At 53.2% G+C, this 16,778-nt stretch overlaps 1 protein-coding gene across 2 annotated transcripts in view; it reads left to right on the forward strand.

The window, feature by feature from the left end:
• The window catches only part of CHCHD6 (coiled-coil-helix-coiled-coil-helix domain containing 6), a 251,132-nt gene that overhangs the window by 172,904 nt on the left and 61,450 nt on the right, over positions 1-16,778 (forward strand). The window lies entirely within an intron of this gene.

A 16,778-nucleotide genomic window follows, 5' to 3' on the forward strand; every position in this document is an offset into this window, starting at 1 on the left:
ATACATTTTTAATGAAAACAATGGCTTCTTAAAATGAAAAACAAGTTTAGTGAGGGGAGTGGCATTGTTTTAAGATTTTGCCAATCTCAGTGTCTGGTTTAATGGAAAGACAGCTGGATTCTCACATCTGCTTCTGCATTCAGTCTGCTGTGATCTATTGTTTGGTTGAAACACGTGAAGACTGTCTGGCTGCCCACAGATTGCAGTTGCCACAGGAAGATCTTGTGGACGCCCCCCCCCCCCCCCGCCAAAGGGTCTCAGTGGACCCCTTCAAGCGGTGCCCAAGCCACACTTTGAGACCTCTCCTTGTAGATAGGGTGGGAAAGCCCTTTTAGACTGTGGGTTGCTGGTTGCTGCCCAGATAGGCACTCTCTCCCTTTCCAGTTACTAAGCTCCATCCTGTCCTGTCCCCCCAAGGGCCTGGGTTTCAGGACTACGGACCACTCGTTGTGTATTTCCCTTCAGGAGGCTAGATGGTGTGCGAGATCACCTTTTACCTGCCCCTTGCCACCCTGCACTCATTTGCATTCTGACTCCGATTGTCCTGTCTCTTCTGCTCCCGAGCCCCACTACGTGCCTGCTCGGTGCTGCTCAGCACACCTTTTCCTGGCACCTGCGCAGGGAGCCCGCAGCTCTGGATGGCAAAGGAGTCAGGACCCCAGGAGGAGCCAATGCACCACTTGGGTCCCAGCCTCACGCGGGCTCGAAACTCTTCCTGAGCCGTCACGTAGAATCTAGGAGCTGGCAGCTGCCTCAGGAGCTTCTCACCTCCTTCCCAGGACGGCATCCCTGTCACGGGATTCAGCCTCGCTCAGTAGGTACCATGGCCCCCCTCCAGCCCCGCCCAGCTCCTCACCTCATCAACCCTGCAGTTTCCTTTTTGCTTTCCTTGGTTGCTCTTTGGCTTCATAGGTTATCAACTAGAATTTGCCTGGGAATTGTTCTTGTTTCTGTCAGCATAAGGACTATTCATTCTCCATACGGTTTGATGAAAACCCTCTGTCCCAAGTCACAAATTTGGTATCTGCTGTGGGTTTGAGCTCCTGGTCTTTACACTGTGAATCAGCAGAGGGGGAAGGGGAAACCATCCACTTTAGAATCAGCTAGATGCAGCAGTCTAGATGTTTTAGAATGACATCTAAGCAATGCCTCTTAGTGACCTCAGGCAAGCTATTTACTTTTGTGAGTATCATTTTTTTTTCAATCTATAGAGTAGGGCTGTTATTAATCCCTACCTTACCACACAGTCCTAAGGATTAACAGCCTAGAACGTGATAGGTGCCTAATAAGTGGTAACTTTCATTGTTATCATTGCTGTCACTGTTATCTTTTACTCAGGGACGGCTTGGCTTCTTGAGTTGAGCACCATTATTTGTACCGATCACTGTGGACATTCTGGTGATGTTCCAGTGTCATTTGAGAGTTGGAGAAGATATAAGTTAGCTCATACCAGAGGCTCTAACTCACTACTGCTTTCCCTGTGTGAAGGCCCAAGGGAATGGCTCACAGAAAAATTCGTTGGGTTGCCCTGTGCTGAACTGAAACCAGGCCTCGTGACTCTTGGCCACTCAACCCCAGTGGTCCTATGTTCTGGATTTCCAAGGACTCCAGACTCTGACCCTTAGTGATGTCCATGTGGTACTGGCTTGCCAGGGGGCCTCCTGGAAGCCCTGTGCAGTGGGCCACTTTGGATCAGTAACAGAGCTAGAGATGCCTAAGTGGGCAGCCACACGGGTCACTGTGCCCACCAAGCTGGGGCACTTTTGGAGTCGAATGAAAAATCACAGATATGGAAGCATGAACCTGCCTAAGCATGATCAAGCGTGAGCCTAGTCAGGGACTCTAGTGACCAACTCAGGATCCATTCTGATCTCTGATGTGAGAATTCTAGTTTTATTGGGGGTGGCAAACACTCCTGCTAACATCCACTTCCTAGCCTCTCCGCAGCTGAAGGTGGCCCTGTGACCTCATTGTAGCCTGGCACAGGGGAGTGTGGGATGTGGGGGGCTGCAGAGAGGGCTCCCCTCCTTTGGAGTCCTCCTCTTCTCCCTCTCTCTGGCCTACTGAAGGATGACTGTGGTAGACTTCCAGCACCCTTTCCTCAAGTGCTGACAGAGGCCACACAGGGTGCTAGAGCAGACGGGTGGAGGGGGCCTGAGCCTCTCCAGACTGCAGGGTCATTACACCACTGAGACTGCCTGCCTCTGGCTTCCTTTATAAGAGAGAAAAGGATTTCCATGTGGTTTGAGCCACTGTTACTGTAGGCGTTCTGTTATCTGGAGCTGAATCTAATCCTATCTGATAAAGAACCCCTGGAAACATTCTGTTATCTAACATCAGAGCTAAGGCATAATTAAGAATTCCCCTTCTGTTGCACCTAATTGTATTTATCCATTTAACCATTCCTCATTCAGCAGATATTGAGTTACTCTTCTGTACCAGGTACCGTGCCAATGGCTGCATTCCAATTAATGTTGCTGAAATTAATCAGAGACATTTGCCTACCATTCCCTACCCTGCGGCATGCGGGGTTCTTAGGAGCTGTGCCTCTCCTGGAGGCCGCAGGCCATGTGGAGGGAGCCGATCCCAGCAGAGAGAGGCAGGGTGCCTCCGGGTTCCTAGGGACTGAGGAGGAGATCCTACCCTCCCATTCCGGTAGGGGCCTGGAGGAGATGTGTGTTGGGAGGCAGGGCACTGATACACCTGCAAATGTCAGTGGTCTCAGAACCCCAGTACTCGGTTGCCTTGGCCTTGACTCCTGTTGTAAACTCCCACATAAGGGGGTCAGAACTGCAAGGCAGGGGTTGGGGGAAGTAGAAGAACCCTTGGGGAAGACTGTATGGGGCTGGACATGTCAGTTACCCAGGAGAAACAGTGTGCTAAAAGTTAGCAGGAAAGCCATGTGGCTGCCTAGATTTTTCCCCTGGGGACAGGAGACAGCCCTCTTCTGCCCGGTAAACATAGCAGGATGACAGAGACAAAAGTAGATGTGCTAATTACTGTGTGCCTCCCGGAAATTGTGCCTGTACTGCCCACCTCGGGCCAGGGCTGTGTTCTTTCCCCACAGAGATGCCTCGGCACGGGGTCTGAGCCAGGGTTGGTCCGTGCATGAAAGTGACCTCACGGGTCAGCTGGGACTCCACTCCAGGGAGGATGTGTCGGTCCCTTATCACTCTACAGTGTCCATCCGTGGGGAAATCAAAGCACGGTGCCCATGGGGAGGCACAATGGTTCACCTCCATGGCAGGGCTCCGGGCCTACTCTGTACCCCGATGTGGAAACAAAGAGAATGGGCTGCAGAGCTTGTAGAAGCTGCCCTGTACGAGCAAGGGCCAGGGAACCAGCACACTCTAGCCTGGCAAGGCACACACCGCTGTGGAAGAAAGAAAAGCCCAGACTGACTGACTGGCTCTGTGGGCCAGTGAAGGCTTCCTGAAGGAGGTCATGTCAGAGTTTGCCGTAAAGGAAGCCTAGGAATTAGCCCTGTCGAGACGCAGTGGCATAAAGGCGCTCTGGGGGGCAGAAGGTGTGATGTGGGGCGTAAGTGGCCCACGGCAAGGCTGTGAGGGCACTAAGGAGTGCGGGCTGCCTCCCAGAGGTCACTGTGGGGGGCAGGGCCGGGGTGTCTGCAAGGTCACTGTGCCAGCTGTTGGGGTTTCAGTGAGAAGGGAGCCAAGGCCGGAAACCGCCGGTCAGTGTGCCGTGCCTCTGTCTCCTCCGAGGGTGAGGATGGCAGGGTCCAGACACTAGTCACTGCCACAGCTGCACTCCAGCTTGAAAGAGGTGACCTGCTTTGGGCCTTGGTGGTTCCAGCACTTGTTGCTCGTTTGCGTGGTCCCACCTGTCTCTGCACATGGCGGGCGCACGTGGCTGCTGCCCTTGGGAACCACCTGGGGACCACACGTTCCGGTCTGTTCCTGGCTGGGACCATTGCAGCAGGATAGTCCACTCACCACCACCGTGGTCGTTCCCTCTGCCTTTCCACACCTCCTTCCTGCAGCTTCTCCAGAGCCGAGGGACCGCCTCCGAGAGTGTCAGGAACATCATTTATAGGAAGGAGCCTGTTGCCACAGCAACCCCAGCAAATGGCCAGTGACTGGCCTGCTGTCTGCGACGGGGCCCACAGAAGGCGCTGCAGGGGGAGCAGCTGGTCGGACCCTGCTCGTTGAGTGTGTGGGTTTGCGGGTAATATGGGAGGAGGGACCAGGAAAGTGATAGTTCCCCAGGCCAGCAGACAGTGTGGGCAGGTGCTGGGTCAAGGCCACAAGTTCATCACAGCTGCTGTTTCTCTCGAGTCCTGCGAGAGAGAACAGCCCATGTGGCCAGGGCCAGTTGGAGGGACTTTGCAGTCACCCAAGAGATGCTCGGCTCGTAGCCGGGGCTGCCCTACATCATGTGCCAGCTGCTTGGAAAATGGGTGGGTTTTTCTGTGCGACTGTGTGATTTTTCTGTGCTGCCAGCGGGGGAGCTGGGAGCTGTCGGCAGTAATAGCCGAGCAAGGGCTCAATTCTGGACAGCGTCCTGGGCATGTGCTTGCCCCTCACAAGACGCAGGACTCAGGGCGGCTCTGGCTTCCCGCGTTGACTGCTGTGGTCCCACAGGGATGCGAGGGGGCCGTAGTGGCCCACCTACAACTTGGGACCACTGGCTCCTTGAGGCTCCCTGGGGGCAGCAGCATGGAAAGAGATGGTGGGAGAGTCCCTTTCCCCTCCACCAGACAAAGCACTGCCCCTGCACTTTTGTAACGCGTCAGGCTTTTACTTAGAAGTGAAAGTCCATTGAACAACAGCTCCATAGTCCAAGTTTGAAAGCCACTGGGTTAGATGTTCTCTGTGAACCCTTCTAATTCCACCTTGTAAGGTGTTACGGTGAGTTGTATAACTTCACTTAATAAGTTACATCTCTTTTGGAGGTTTGATTTTTCCAGATACGCTTCTGAGCCGTGGTTTTCCACCAGCCTTTGTTCTGTCCCTAACCCACCTCATTGCCGTGACCCCTCGCCATAAGGAGCAGTGTCTCACTTGGGATGGGATTCCTGAGGGATCTGGAAGGGACTATGGAGATGGGAAAGAGCTTAGTGAAGATGGAGGTAAGCAGCTTTTTTAGGAAGTATCAAATGCAATTGCACTATGGCCAGGGGAGGAGAACGCGATGGCGTTCATTTTTTTAGCGGCTGCTGTGTACCAGGCACTGTTCTGGATGCTGGGGAGTTAGCAGTAAACAAGATAGTGTCCCACTGTTCCTGAGACATAACTTCGGTTGCTGATAAATTGAGGACAGGAAGGAGTGTAGTGTTCGGGAGAGCTTGGGGTGTTGAATCCGTGAGGCCTGGGCAGGCTTCTCTAAGAAAGTGACATTTGAGTTGAGAACTGAGTGAGGAGAAGGTGGCAGTCACAGAACGGTCGGGGAGCGGACATGGGCCAGAGCTCCGGAAAGGTCTTCCAGCTGAAGGACAAGCTCATTGAAAGGCCCTGGGTTGGAAATGAACGTGCCTGTCCAGTGTGGCCAGATCTGGCCCAGTGGGAGAGGTGCCAGGGGGAGGCCAGCCAGAGGAGAGGCCTGGTGAGCAGGCTGTAGCAGGCGACAGGAGGCAGTTGGGCTGCTGCTCTGAAGGAGTGGGACGGTGGCCGTGGCTGCCGTGAGAGGCTGCCCCGGTAGGGTGAATCTGGAAGCAGGAAGATGGAGTCATTGGCCCTTGTTTCGCTCAGGTGCATGAGCAGTGGCTGGACAGGGTTCCAGGAGAGGGCGGTAAGGGGTGGCTAGACGTGAAATGTGTTTGAGGTGAGTGCAACCAGACTTACCCCGGGTTTGAAGGGTTGAATTAGACTGGCAGGATCAAGGAAGGCTTTTCAGCTCTTGTCCTGAACTGCTGTGTACATGGGAAAGGAAGGAACACTTAGGGACAAGGGTGTGGAAGTGACAGCGCTGCCCTAACCCCCAACCATTCAGGGCCCCCTGGGTGGCCCTATATCTTGGGGCCATGAGATCTAAGCCTTCGGGCATTTGGGAAGCATCATGCTTGTGGCTGTGCAAGAGTGGAGGGGGAGAGACGTCCTGTGGTGCCTGTGGCTTTGACACAGCCGGGAGGCGTGGGTTTGGCTGCCCCTGCTCTGAGCCAGGCGTGAGGGAGCGCCCTCCGCCCCGTCACAGCTCACCCCTTCTCTGGAGGACTGCCATCAGAACCTTCTTGGGGCCAGCCCGGGCAAGCTCCACTCCAAACCGGGCCCTGATTTTGCACACTCCTGGAAACCTGTCAGGGTGAACAAGCCATTCTTCAGTGCAGGTGCAATATCCCGAGGAGACTACAAAACCTGGGACAAAAGCCAGGAGAACTCCATAGCCAGGCCGAGGTCTTGCCCCACAGCAGCCCAGCCTCTGACTGTCTAGAATATTCTTCGGTGGCATCCCCGGTAAGCCCATGATCGTTCCCACCGTATGGTGCTCACAACTCCCAAAAGTAGTTTGTTTCTTTGCTCTAGAGCTCTGACAGAACTTTCTCTGTGTTGGGCATCCCTGGAAATTCGCTGCCCTCTGGAGGCACAAGGTCTGTCCCTGTCCACGTTCAGCCTTAGAGATGATGAAGACGGCCCCCTCTGCATAACCTACCTTTTCTGGGCCCTGGCTCCTCATTCTCATATTCAGAGGAGACATGAGTTCTAGAAACCTGGTGACCCTGGCCCTCACCCTCCCCAGGAGCCATCATTCCTCTTGGATTTGAGGCCTAAACACGAGCCCAGTTCCTGCCATGTCCTACAAAGCGCCCCTTCCTTACCCCTGATGTGTCTGTGTTCCATGTCGTCTGTCTTTGGAGGAAGGTGCTGCTGATTCTGGAGACCTTCCTTTTCTCAGGCAGCTTGTTGCCTACAGGTCACTTCAGCTGATTGGCGCGTAACTGAGTGATCGCTGAGCCTGAAACCGGGCCATATGTAATCATTTGGATCCCTGGGTACAGGAGGTTCCTTCCCCCTGCTCCGCACCGCTGGGTATCTCATTGCCCCGGGTGGCTCATTCACATTCTCCAGCTCGGCTGCTCTGTGGGGACCGATTGCCGGCTGCTGTTGCACAAGCAGACTGTGCTGCTTTGCTATCTCGGCCATTGATCTGATGAGCCCAGGTTCTTCGTTATTCCAAAAACCAAGCTGATGCCAGGGCAGTGACAGGAGGGCTCCAGATGGGGAGAAGTTGAGCTATGGAAAACCTGCCCAGAAGGACCTTCCAGAGCCAGCAGGGGAGGTCTGCCTAGGGACAGACACTGAACTCCCCTAAGGGGAGGTGGTTTAAAGCACAGCTTTTAGAGGATGGGGGCGGGCATCAGACTCCCTGTTAGCAGAGGGAAGATGTGGGACTCTCCTTGCATCCTGTGCAGCCTTGCTCCTAGACCTCGGGGAGAAGCTACCCCCAATCGGTGCCTTAAAGCTGTTGGGAGGGGGTCACCTGAGTGGCTCAGTCGGTTAAACAACTGACTTCAGCTCAGGGCATGATCTCATGGTTTGTGGGTTCGGGCCCCGCGTCGGGCTCTGTGCTGACAGCTCCGAGCCTGGAGCCTGATTCGGATTCTGTGACTCCCTCTCTGTCTGCCCCTCCCGCACTTGTGCTATCTCTCTCTGAAAAATACACATTAAAAAAATTAAAAAAAAAAAAAAAGCTGTGGGAGAAGTGACCCAACTCCTGGTGGAGGGTTGGGAAGGGACATGTACTGGATGTCCAGGTGCCCGTGAGTGGACAGGAGACGGTGGCTGTTGCAGGAGGAGGCACTGGCCTGCGGTGGGCCTGCCCTGGGCTGCCACCACCAGGGGAGCAGTGAACATACCGCCCAGGGTGCTGCTCAGAAAGAGCGAACGGGTGTTTTGGAGGCTAAGTCTGGAAGGGTCTTGAAAAGACTCATGGCCAGCCAAGGGCTTTTGTTTGTTTTTCCACGAGACGCCTGTGGCAGGGCCGTGCAGCCAGGCAGGAGGGACATCGGGGCACCCGGTCATGCCAACATGAGCCCAGATCTGAAGGCCCTGCAGAGGTGTGGGGAACAGTAGGCGCTTTCTGCTCATATATTTATTGGATTTAAGTCACGTGCACATGTGAAGAAACGTGCAAGACAGTGTAAGAGTGAGCACCTCTTTCCTGCCAGCGCCTCGTCTCACTTGCCAGGGAGTAGCCCCTGTTAACACTTTCTCGTGTATCCTTTAAACCAAGTTTAACGCATATTCGAGCATATGTTGTACCCAAACGGAATCATACTATATTGTTCTGCAGCTCACCCTTTTCACTTTAATAATACGTCTTGGAGCTCTTTCTCTGTCGGCTTCCTCAAACCTTTCCCATTCTTGTTAACGATTGCACAGCTGAAATCATAGATTCTTCATGCGGGAAAGAACCTTCAAATCAATGTGATCTAATTGCCTCATTTTGCTAGGACCTGGAGAGGTGAGGTGATTTGCCGGAGGGCACGGGGAGTTGGTGACAGGGAAAGGAAGTGCTTCCCGAGGGGTGGGGTGCCGGCATGACGGATAGGAGTGGCCACTACCGGCTGGCTGCATTTCATCAGCAGTGTCATCCACATCCATCATCCCGGGCCATTGGCGGCAGGGGGAAGGGAAGGAGGACAAACCCTTTTGGCTGGAGAGAGCAAATGACATCCCGTCTTACACACACTGGTGTTCAGTTCCCAACTCTTTAAGTGGAAATGTCACCCGGGCCAGTAGAAATGTGAGTTCAAGTTCCACCGAGAAGCCCCCTGCCATGATCAATTGGACAAACCACCCATCATATGGAGAGCAAGCATTTCCTTACAAGTCCCTAGATCCTCAGCGTGTTCTTTGGTAGCTCTTGTTAGGCATTGAAGCAGAGCTTGGTGGCAGGGGGCTGTGACTCCTGTTGGTGCCAAACTTGTCCCTTTACTGTATTTGCCCACCCCGCCTGCCACTGCTGCCCGTGGCCTCTGGCACCCTACCTTGCCGCGTAGCTGAGGGAGGAGGAGACGCCTTCTGTGGGGACTCACGGCTGCATGTGTAGAATAGTGTGATCGCCCTCACTTAGGATGGGTCCAAAGGTGAGACCTCAGAGGTGCCCGAGAGTGAGCATTTGTACATTAATGAGTTTTCTGGTTCATGGTAGGGAGGTGACAGCGTGTGAGGCCAGCTTGTCCCACCCCAGGGTGGGTGTGTCCCCGAGGGCTGCCGGCTCACTTGCCAGGATGTAGGATAGGGGACTCCAAAAGGGCATATTTTTCTAGAACATCAGCTTTACACAAGGTTTTGGGTGGGGGAGAGATGCTATTTTTATATTAAAGCAAATAACTGGTATCATGGAATAGCATGGAAAATTCAAGTTACCTTTAAAGATAAAGTAGGTAATTTCAAAGTAATTTTATTCTTCCTGGCCTCGGGCAACTTCCAGCTTTACCCCCTAGACCCTGGAAGGCATGCTTTCTCTCTCCTCTGCTCTTTGGGACTTCGTTGAAGTGTTTTAGTTAGATTGGGTAGGTTTTCTTGAGAAAATGACGGTTTATCTCCAGCTAGAACCGGGAAGTTGGCAGGGCCCTGGGCAGTTCCGTCTGGGTTCTCGGCTTCCCTCTGTGCTGGGCTGGGCTGGGTTTGCAAGCCCTGCTCTGTGTTTGCTCTGAGCTCAGGTGTTTCTCTCCCAGGCTTTCGTTCGCCTTGGCCCTAACCCACTCTAATGACTTCCTCTTGCGTGACCACCATGGCCACCCGCCAGACCGAGGACTGGCTTCCCTCTTGTCCCATCAGCTAGAGCAAGGAGTTCAGGGCCATTTGGTACAAAACCTGTTCCCTTAGGCCCCTGCTTCTGGAGGGGCAGGGTGGGCCCACTGAAAGGGGATACACCCAGTTAGTGGTGGTGGTCCTCGTCCAGCCAGCTTGTGGCACGGAGGAGAATGGGAGACTCCAGAAAGAGAGAGCTGGTATGTGTGGTAGACGTCTCTCCCTGGCGGGCTGTCTCCACCGTGTGAAACTTCTTCCCTAGTGAGGAGCTCTTGGCCGGCCTGCTTTCCTCATACCCATCCAGGTGGATAAAGGTCCCTATCAGCCTGGCCACGGTCTGAACAGCACCTTCTTCCTGCCAGGGCCCAGGCTGCCATTTGAGATGGTTATGTCCCCAGAAGCTTGGTCAGCTCAGCCCCCTGTGTGGCCAGGTCCTGGAGAAGGGGATAGGAGAAGGAGGGCAAGGGGGATAGAGCATCACATGGAGGGAGGGCGGTGCTCGCTCTCACCGGGGACGCACCACACCCTTCCTGGGGTTGTTGTCTAGTCCTCGAGGAGAGGCTGGCAGTGCTTTGGGAGCCTTTGACTGTCAGCGTCTTGAAGTGCTGTGACCGACCAGGACAGGCTACCTGCGCGGGAGTGTTATGATTTGAGCAGACAGCAACCCTGGAGTCATTTCCTCCTCTTGGATATATGCAGGGGTGGGGCTGGAGAGGGGTGCTCCTCTTTTAACTAGGGCATCACTGTGAGCAGAGCAGGCCTGCCTTTCCATCTAATTTGGCCCTGTTTATTCTTTACTGGCTTTGTGACTGCAGGACGTTTTCACTGTCTGTTATCCGATGGAGGAAGTGTGGCCATATGAGGGTTTGAAGAGTCAGACAGACCTGAGTTTACATCTTGCCTCTTCTACTCACTGGCTCTGTGACCTTGGACACTGTCTTCATCTCTGAAATGTTTTCTCATCTATAAAAAGGAGACAATGTCCCCGGATGTCTCTGTCTGATAGAATTTGATGAGATCGTTTGCAGTTGGTTTTGAGAACCTCTAGCCATTCTTTCTTTCACTCTGTCCCCCTAGGGCCTTTGACATGCCATTTGCTCTGCCTGAAATGTTCCTCCTTTCCCTCCCCCCAGCTAAGCAGTGTATTAGGCTCAGCTTAGCATCTCCAACACAGGAGCCTTCCTGAGTGGACAGTTCTGGTGTTTCCACCAAGTAGGATTGTGGCCTTGGTGAGACTTCTCACCTCCATGACCCCCAGTCTGTCTGTGGGACAGAGAACGCAGAAGCTTAGGGGGTTCTGGTAAAGACTGCATATATTTGGAGAGCACCCTGTAAGAGCCTTTCTCTAGAACGTTCTGCTTTGTTGGTTTTGCAGTGACTTGCCTTCACTAGAGTTCCCACAGGCTCTGTCAGTTATGGGAGCGGTGAGCCAGAGCTGTAGGGCCCAGCATGACGTCCCCACCCCTGCTCCCCGTCCTCCCAGCTGCCAGCCAGCTCCCACGCTCCTCCGCTGTCCTTTGTGAAGAAGTCCATCTCAGAAGCGGAACTTCCTTATTCTGCCCCCAGCAAAAGTGATGTTTAAGAAAACGTTCAGGCCTGTCTTGTGCTGCTTGCTGATACCTTCTGGAATTCCCTTTTCTCCACGACTGGGAAGCCACCTGTTAACAGACATGGTTACTTATTTACAAGCACTAGCAATGTGCCAGGCGCCGAGCCAGGCACGCATTCCCAGCGGAACCCTCACCGCCGCGCCCCACCGTGAGGTAGGCCGTACCATTGTCTGTACTTGCAGGTGAGGGAGGTGCACTCAGAGAGGCCGCTTATTCACATGTGGTCATGCGGGCGGTGAGCGGCAGGGGCGAGGATGCTAACCTGGGTCCCTCTGATCCCGGGGGATCATGGTCTGCTTGAATGTGAGGTTGGGACCATTCACATGCTGCCTTCTCCACTGCTTTCTGAGCAATTCTCCACCCCTTTGCATTGGTCCCACTGATACAGTGCCTGTCCTCTACTTCTAGAACTTTCTGTCCTTAACCTTGCATTGAGGGTATTCACCTACGCAGCATGTCTCCCCTGCTGGAGTGACAGGTGCTTGAGGATAGTGTGGGATCTTAACCATGTGGGTTTTGTTTTGTTTTGTTTTGTTTTTGCAATTCTCCGTTGATATATTTGTGTAACTACGAGCACAGAAAGGGTCCATATATTAGCTTTAGCCCCCACACACATTCATGCTCCTGTTCACAGTTAGAAATGGAAAGGGCTGTCTTAGAACGCACTGCAGACTGCAGCAGAGGTGTGGGGGTGCAGCGGTGAGTCCCCAGACCCATGCATTGCATTGACCGTGGCTCTGTAGAGCTCTGGAGCCCCCACCCCACAGGAAAGGGAGACCAATCTCACCGGGAAGGCGCTCCCCAACATGGTCACCAGGACCAGCCCAGCCTCTCCAGATAGGTCCTGCAGAAGCAACCTCTAGGGAGACAGGAAGATCATTTCACCGTGAGAATGACTCTTGTTTAGAATTAGGAGTAGCCTCTCATCCCCTCACCTCTGCAAAGGTTCGTACAGTGTCTTACCCGCTTCCGTCTCGAGAAGACTTTGAGTCAACGTGCCTGCATCATCCTCCACTCTCTACCTGGCTTCTCTCTGGTGTGTTTGATGTGGCGCTGCTCGGGCACATCAGTTCAGGCTGCTGGGGTTCCCGTTTGCCCTCTGAAGTGAGTGTCCAGTCTGCAGCTGTGGAAGGACCCCTGCGCACCCAGCTCCAGCCCCTTGCCCTGACTGTCTCCGTGCGGCATGCTCCCTGGGCAGAGCCCCCTCCGTCACCCTGGCGCTGGCGGGTCTCTTCACCGCCTCTCCTTAGGCTCCCTACGTCGAGGTCTCTACATTATAAGTGACGAAAAACATAACGCAAATGCTTAATTTAGAGAGAAAAGGAGAGGGGGAGGGACGCCACCAAACACTTAAGGGATGGATCTGACCTTGGGCGCTTCTTGCATCTGGCAACGAGTCAGCCTGCTTCCCCAGGTGTGTTCTGTTTTCAGGTTCCACAAGGGGGCCCTTGCCGCTTCGGGCTTACACCATGACAGCACCCACAGGAGTGGGCCGCTTTCCCACGAGTGGAAACAGAAATATCCTGATGGACCTGCTTGATTGACCCTGATCACCCCTGGGGTGAGAGCGCAGGCCTTCCCGCACCTGTCCCTGTGGCCAAGGAGGCTCACACACTCAAAGGCTTAGCCTGGGTCACCAGCAGCACCACCTGCAGGACCTGGGCCCAGCGGGGGAGGGTGCAGCAACTCGGAGTGGGGACAGCGAGCACATGCCGGGTGGCAGAGCCACAGCTTTGTGCTGCCCCACTGACCACCTGATTGAGGGTTTTGGCTTTCCGCCTCCACCAGGATGTTAATCGTGTTGTGATCGCCACCGACAATCAGCAGCCAATCGTGGTGTAATCCCACCCAGTGTTCCGAAACAAGGCTAACGCATTTCCTCTCCTAGTGGATTCTGAAACTCCTTATTCCTGGTGGATGCAATTACTTTGCCTAAGATAACGTCCTTCTCCTGATGCCATCACAGATCACAGAGATGCAGACAGGCAGAGCCTAGCTGTGATGGGCCCTGCACCTGCCAGCTAAAAGCAGGGCTCCCAACTCGACTTGCTGACAGTTTTATCTCTCAGAAGTTTGAGGAAGAAACGAGAGAAACTGTGCTGAGCCAAAAAGGATTAGAGAAGCAGAAGGAACACGGGGGCCTTGGGAAGCAGTGCCTGTGCCACCCCGAGGGGAGGCAGAGTGCCAAGGGACAACACTGCGGGCTTCTGAAGAAGTCCCAAGACAGGGGGGTGCAGAGGTATCTGCAGACCGAAGACACCCAGCTGAACCTTGGTACTTCTAAGGGGAAGGAGAGATTCTAAGACGTGTCCCAGAAGCTTGCTGGCCTCTCAGCAAACTTTTCATTAGATGGGCTCAGTTACGGCTAGGGCGTGCCTTGCTGACACCTGTGCGGGCTCCTGTGACCACTGCCTTTTAAAGAGTTACGTCTTTTGGTTCCCACATACTCCGTGGCCGCCTGTTCCGAGCGTGACCCTTGTGCTTTGGAAACTCCTAGTTTAGGAGGAGGAGAAAAACTGCCCCTGAATCAGGTCACCAGCCATGCCTCTCACCTGAATTTTGCAGGAGCCTCTGCCATCAGTCTTCCTGCATCTCTCCTGCCCCGCCCCCATCAGCAGCATTGTAGTTTACAGGTGTCATCCAGTCACAGGGAATGAAGAGCAGCCCGTGTGCTCTGCTCTGCATGTCCTTCCCTGCTGTCCTCCCTGCTTGGGTCTATGCACTCTGTTTCCCTGCCCGGAACACTAGTCTGCCATACCTTCCCATACCTTCCTCTCTCCCTTCCTTCCTTCCTTTCTCCCTCCCTCCCTCCCTCCCTTCCTCTCTCTTTCTTTCTTTCTTTCTTTCTTTCTTTCTTTCTTTCTTTCTTTCTTTCTTTCTTTCTTTCTTTCTTTCTTTCTTTCTTTCTTCTTTCTCTCCTCGTTTTCCTTTTCCTTTGTTCTCTCTCTTTTTTCGTTTTCTTTCCCTTGCATTTGTTTTTGTTTCTGTTTTTTTTTTCCCATTTAAGTCTCTAGTACAGTTTTACCCCTCAGAGATGATTGGCCCCTCCGAGGGGCAGCAGTGTGCCCCCACGTCACTCTCCGTCATCCTGCCTTGCTTGATTTCCTTCTTGCGCGTGCATGACAGTCACCCTGTTCATTTTCTTGTCTGTCTCCACACTGGCCCATACACTCCTCCAGAGCGGGACTGTGCCTGCTCTGTTTGTTGCTCCAGCGTGACCTCATCCCAGCTCATTACATCTGCGACAACCTTATTTCCAAATAAGGTCATATTCTGAGGTTCTGGGGGTGAGGACTGCAATGTGTGAATTTGGGAGGGCACAGTTCGGCTCCTTGCACTGAGCATCCAGGGGGTCGTGTGTCAGACACTGTGCTTATGAGGCCGGACCTACGCTCAGGCCACCTGCCCACTGCCTGGACGCAAGAAGGTGTCGGGAGCCAGGGCCTCCCCAGGAACGTCCCACTTCTTGTTTGGCCTTGTGATCATTTGTGCTCTTTTTCACGGTGTCTTCCTGTTCTTTCCTGCTCTGTTTGGTCCGTTCTCCTCATCTACTCCAGTAGCCTGCCTTCTCTGAGTGGTCCAGGCTATATTCCACTCTTGGGTCAGGCCCGCCCTCGGTCCAGTTGGCAGCCATCCTGAGGGCCTCCCGGGAGGCAGTGTCTCCAGGAAGGCCCGTCAGGGTGTGCGGCACCATACGCAGAGTTACAGGACACGATCAAAAGAATGCTGTTGGACCACCAACAGAGGGTCAGCTCACAGGGACTGGAGGAGTCCAAACGTCGTCTCCACGGATTTGGAATCAGATCGGATAGGGTGAGTTAGGGGAAGCTGCAGAGGACAGAGGGGACTGTTGTCCGGGCCCAGGCCCACCCTGGCCAGGGCATAAAGTGAACATGCGGCTCTGGGAGCGACACCGAGCTTTATGGATGTTCCACGGAGCAGAGTTGCTGCAGACAGACTGGGGAGAGGGACAAGGAGGCTGAGGAGGGCTGCTTCAGCACGGTGGGAGGCTCAGGTTTGATCCTAGAAGGCGCCAGGAGCTGGGAAATGTCGTTGGCAAGGAGTAACGCGATGAAATTTGTGCAGTAGAACTGGGGAAGAAAGTGGGAGAAGCTTGGAGATGAGGAGAAAAGATACAAGGCTATTATGATTGCCGTAGGAAGAGACAGGGAGGACCCGAAATAGGGCACGTGGGAAGGATGCGGAGAGGAAAGGAGGCATTTGCTGTTATTTCTAAGGTAGGACAACAGAAATTGGTGGCCCTCAGGGTATGAGGGAGTGAAGAGGTGGTATTCTGGAAGTTCTCACTGGAATAACTGGGTTAAAAGGAAATCAGAAACTCGTACAACTTAACAACAGAAAGACAAGCACCCCATTAAATACAGGCACAGAAGTCACATGTATGGCCAACAGGCATCTGAAAAGATGTTCAGTGCTATTAGCCGTTCTGGAGATGCAAATCAAAGCAATGAGATACCGCCTCACACTCACTAGGATGGCTCTAAGTTTTGTTTTTTGTTTTTTTATTTATTTAAAAAAATTTTTTTTAATGTTTATTCAGTTTTGAGAGACAGAGAGCAAGCAGGGGTGGGGCAGAGAGAGAGAGAGAGGGAGACAGAATCCGAAGCAGGCTCCAGGCTCCAAGCTGTCAGCACAGAGCCTGACGCGGGGCTCAAACTCACGAACTGTGAGATCATGACCTGAGCCGAAGTCAGACGCTTAACCGACTGAGCCACTCAGGCACCCCTGTTTTTTTTTTTTTTTAAAGAGGATAATAAATGTTAGTGATGATGTGGAGAAATTGGAACTTTGTACATTGTTGGTAGAAATGCAAAATAGTTCAGCCACCGTGGAAGACAAGTTGGCCATTCCTCAGAAACTTAAACACAGAATCGCCATATGATCCAGTTCCACTCCTAGGTATATATGCCAAAGCACTGAAAACGGGGACTCAAATATATGCATATGCGTGTCCCTAGAGGTGATGGTTGTGCAATATTGTGATTATATTGAATGCCACTGAAATGGTCACTTGAAAATAGTTCCTTTTCAGGGCGCCTGGGTGGCTCAGTCAGTTAAGCACCTCGCTCCTGATTTCAGTTCAGGTCACGATCTCACGGTTCTCGAGATTGAGCCCCATGTCAGGCTCTGTTCTGAGTGTGGAGCCTGCTTAGAATTCTCTCTCTCATTGCCCCTCCCCTGCTCACACTCTCTCTCAAAAGAAATAAATAAACTTAAAACAAAATATAAAAGAGTTAACTTTCTGTTATGTGAATTTCCTCTCAATAAATGATGTCAGAACACCAGGAAATAGCACATCGGGCATGTATATGTTGAGGACCTGCAGGGCATTTGGGACTGGCGGGCAGCTGGATGTGCAGACAGGGTTTCGAGCAACATCAGCACTCAGGCTGACATCGTCTCCTTTAGGGACATCTGAAATCTTAGTGGCTTG

Source organism: Neofelis nebulosa, chromosome 4, assembly GCF_028018385.1.
Source record: "Neofelis nebulosa isolate mNeoNeb1 chromosome 4, mNeoNeb1.pri, whole genome shotgun sequence".
In the NCBI taxonomy this organism is placed as follows: Eukaryota; Metazoa; Chordata; class Mammalia; order Carnivora; family Felidae; genus Neofelis; species Neofelis nebulosa.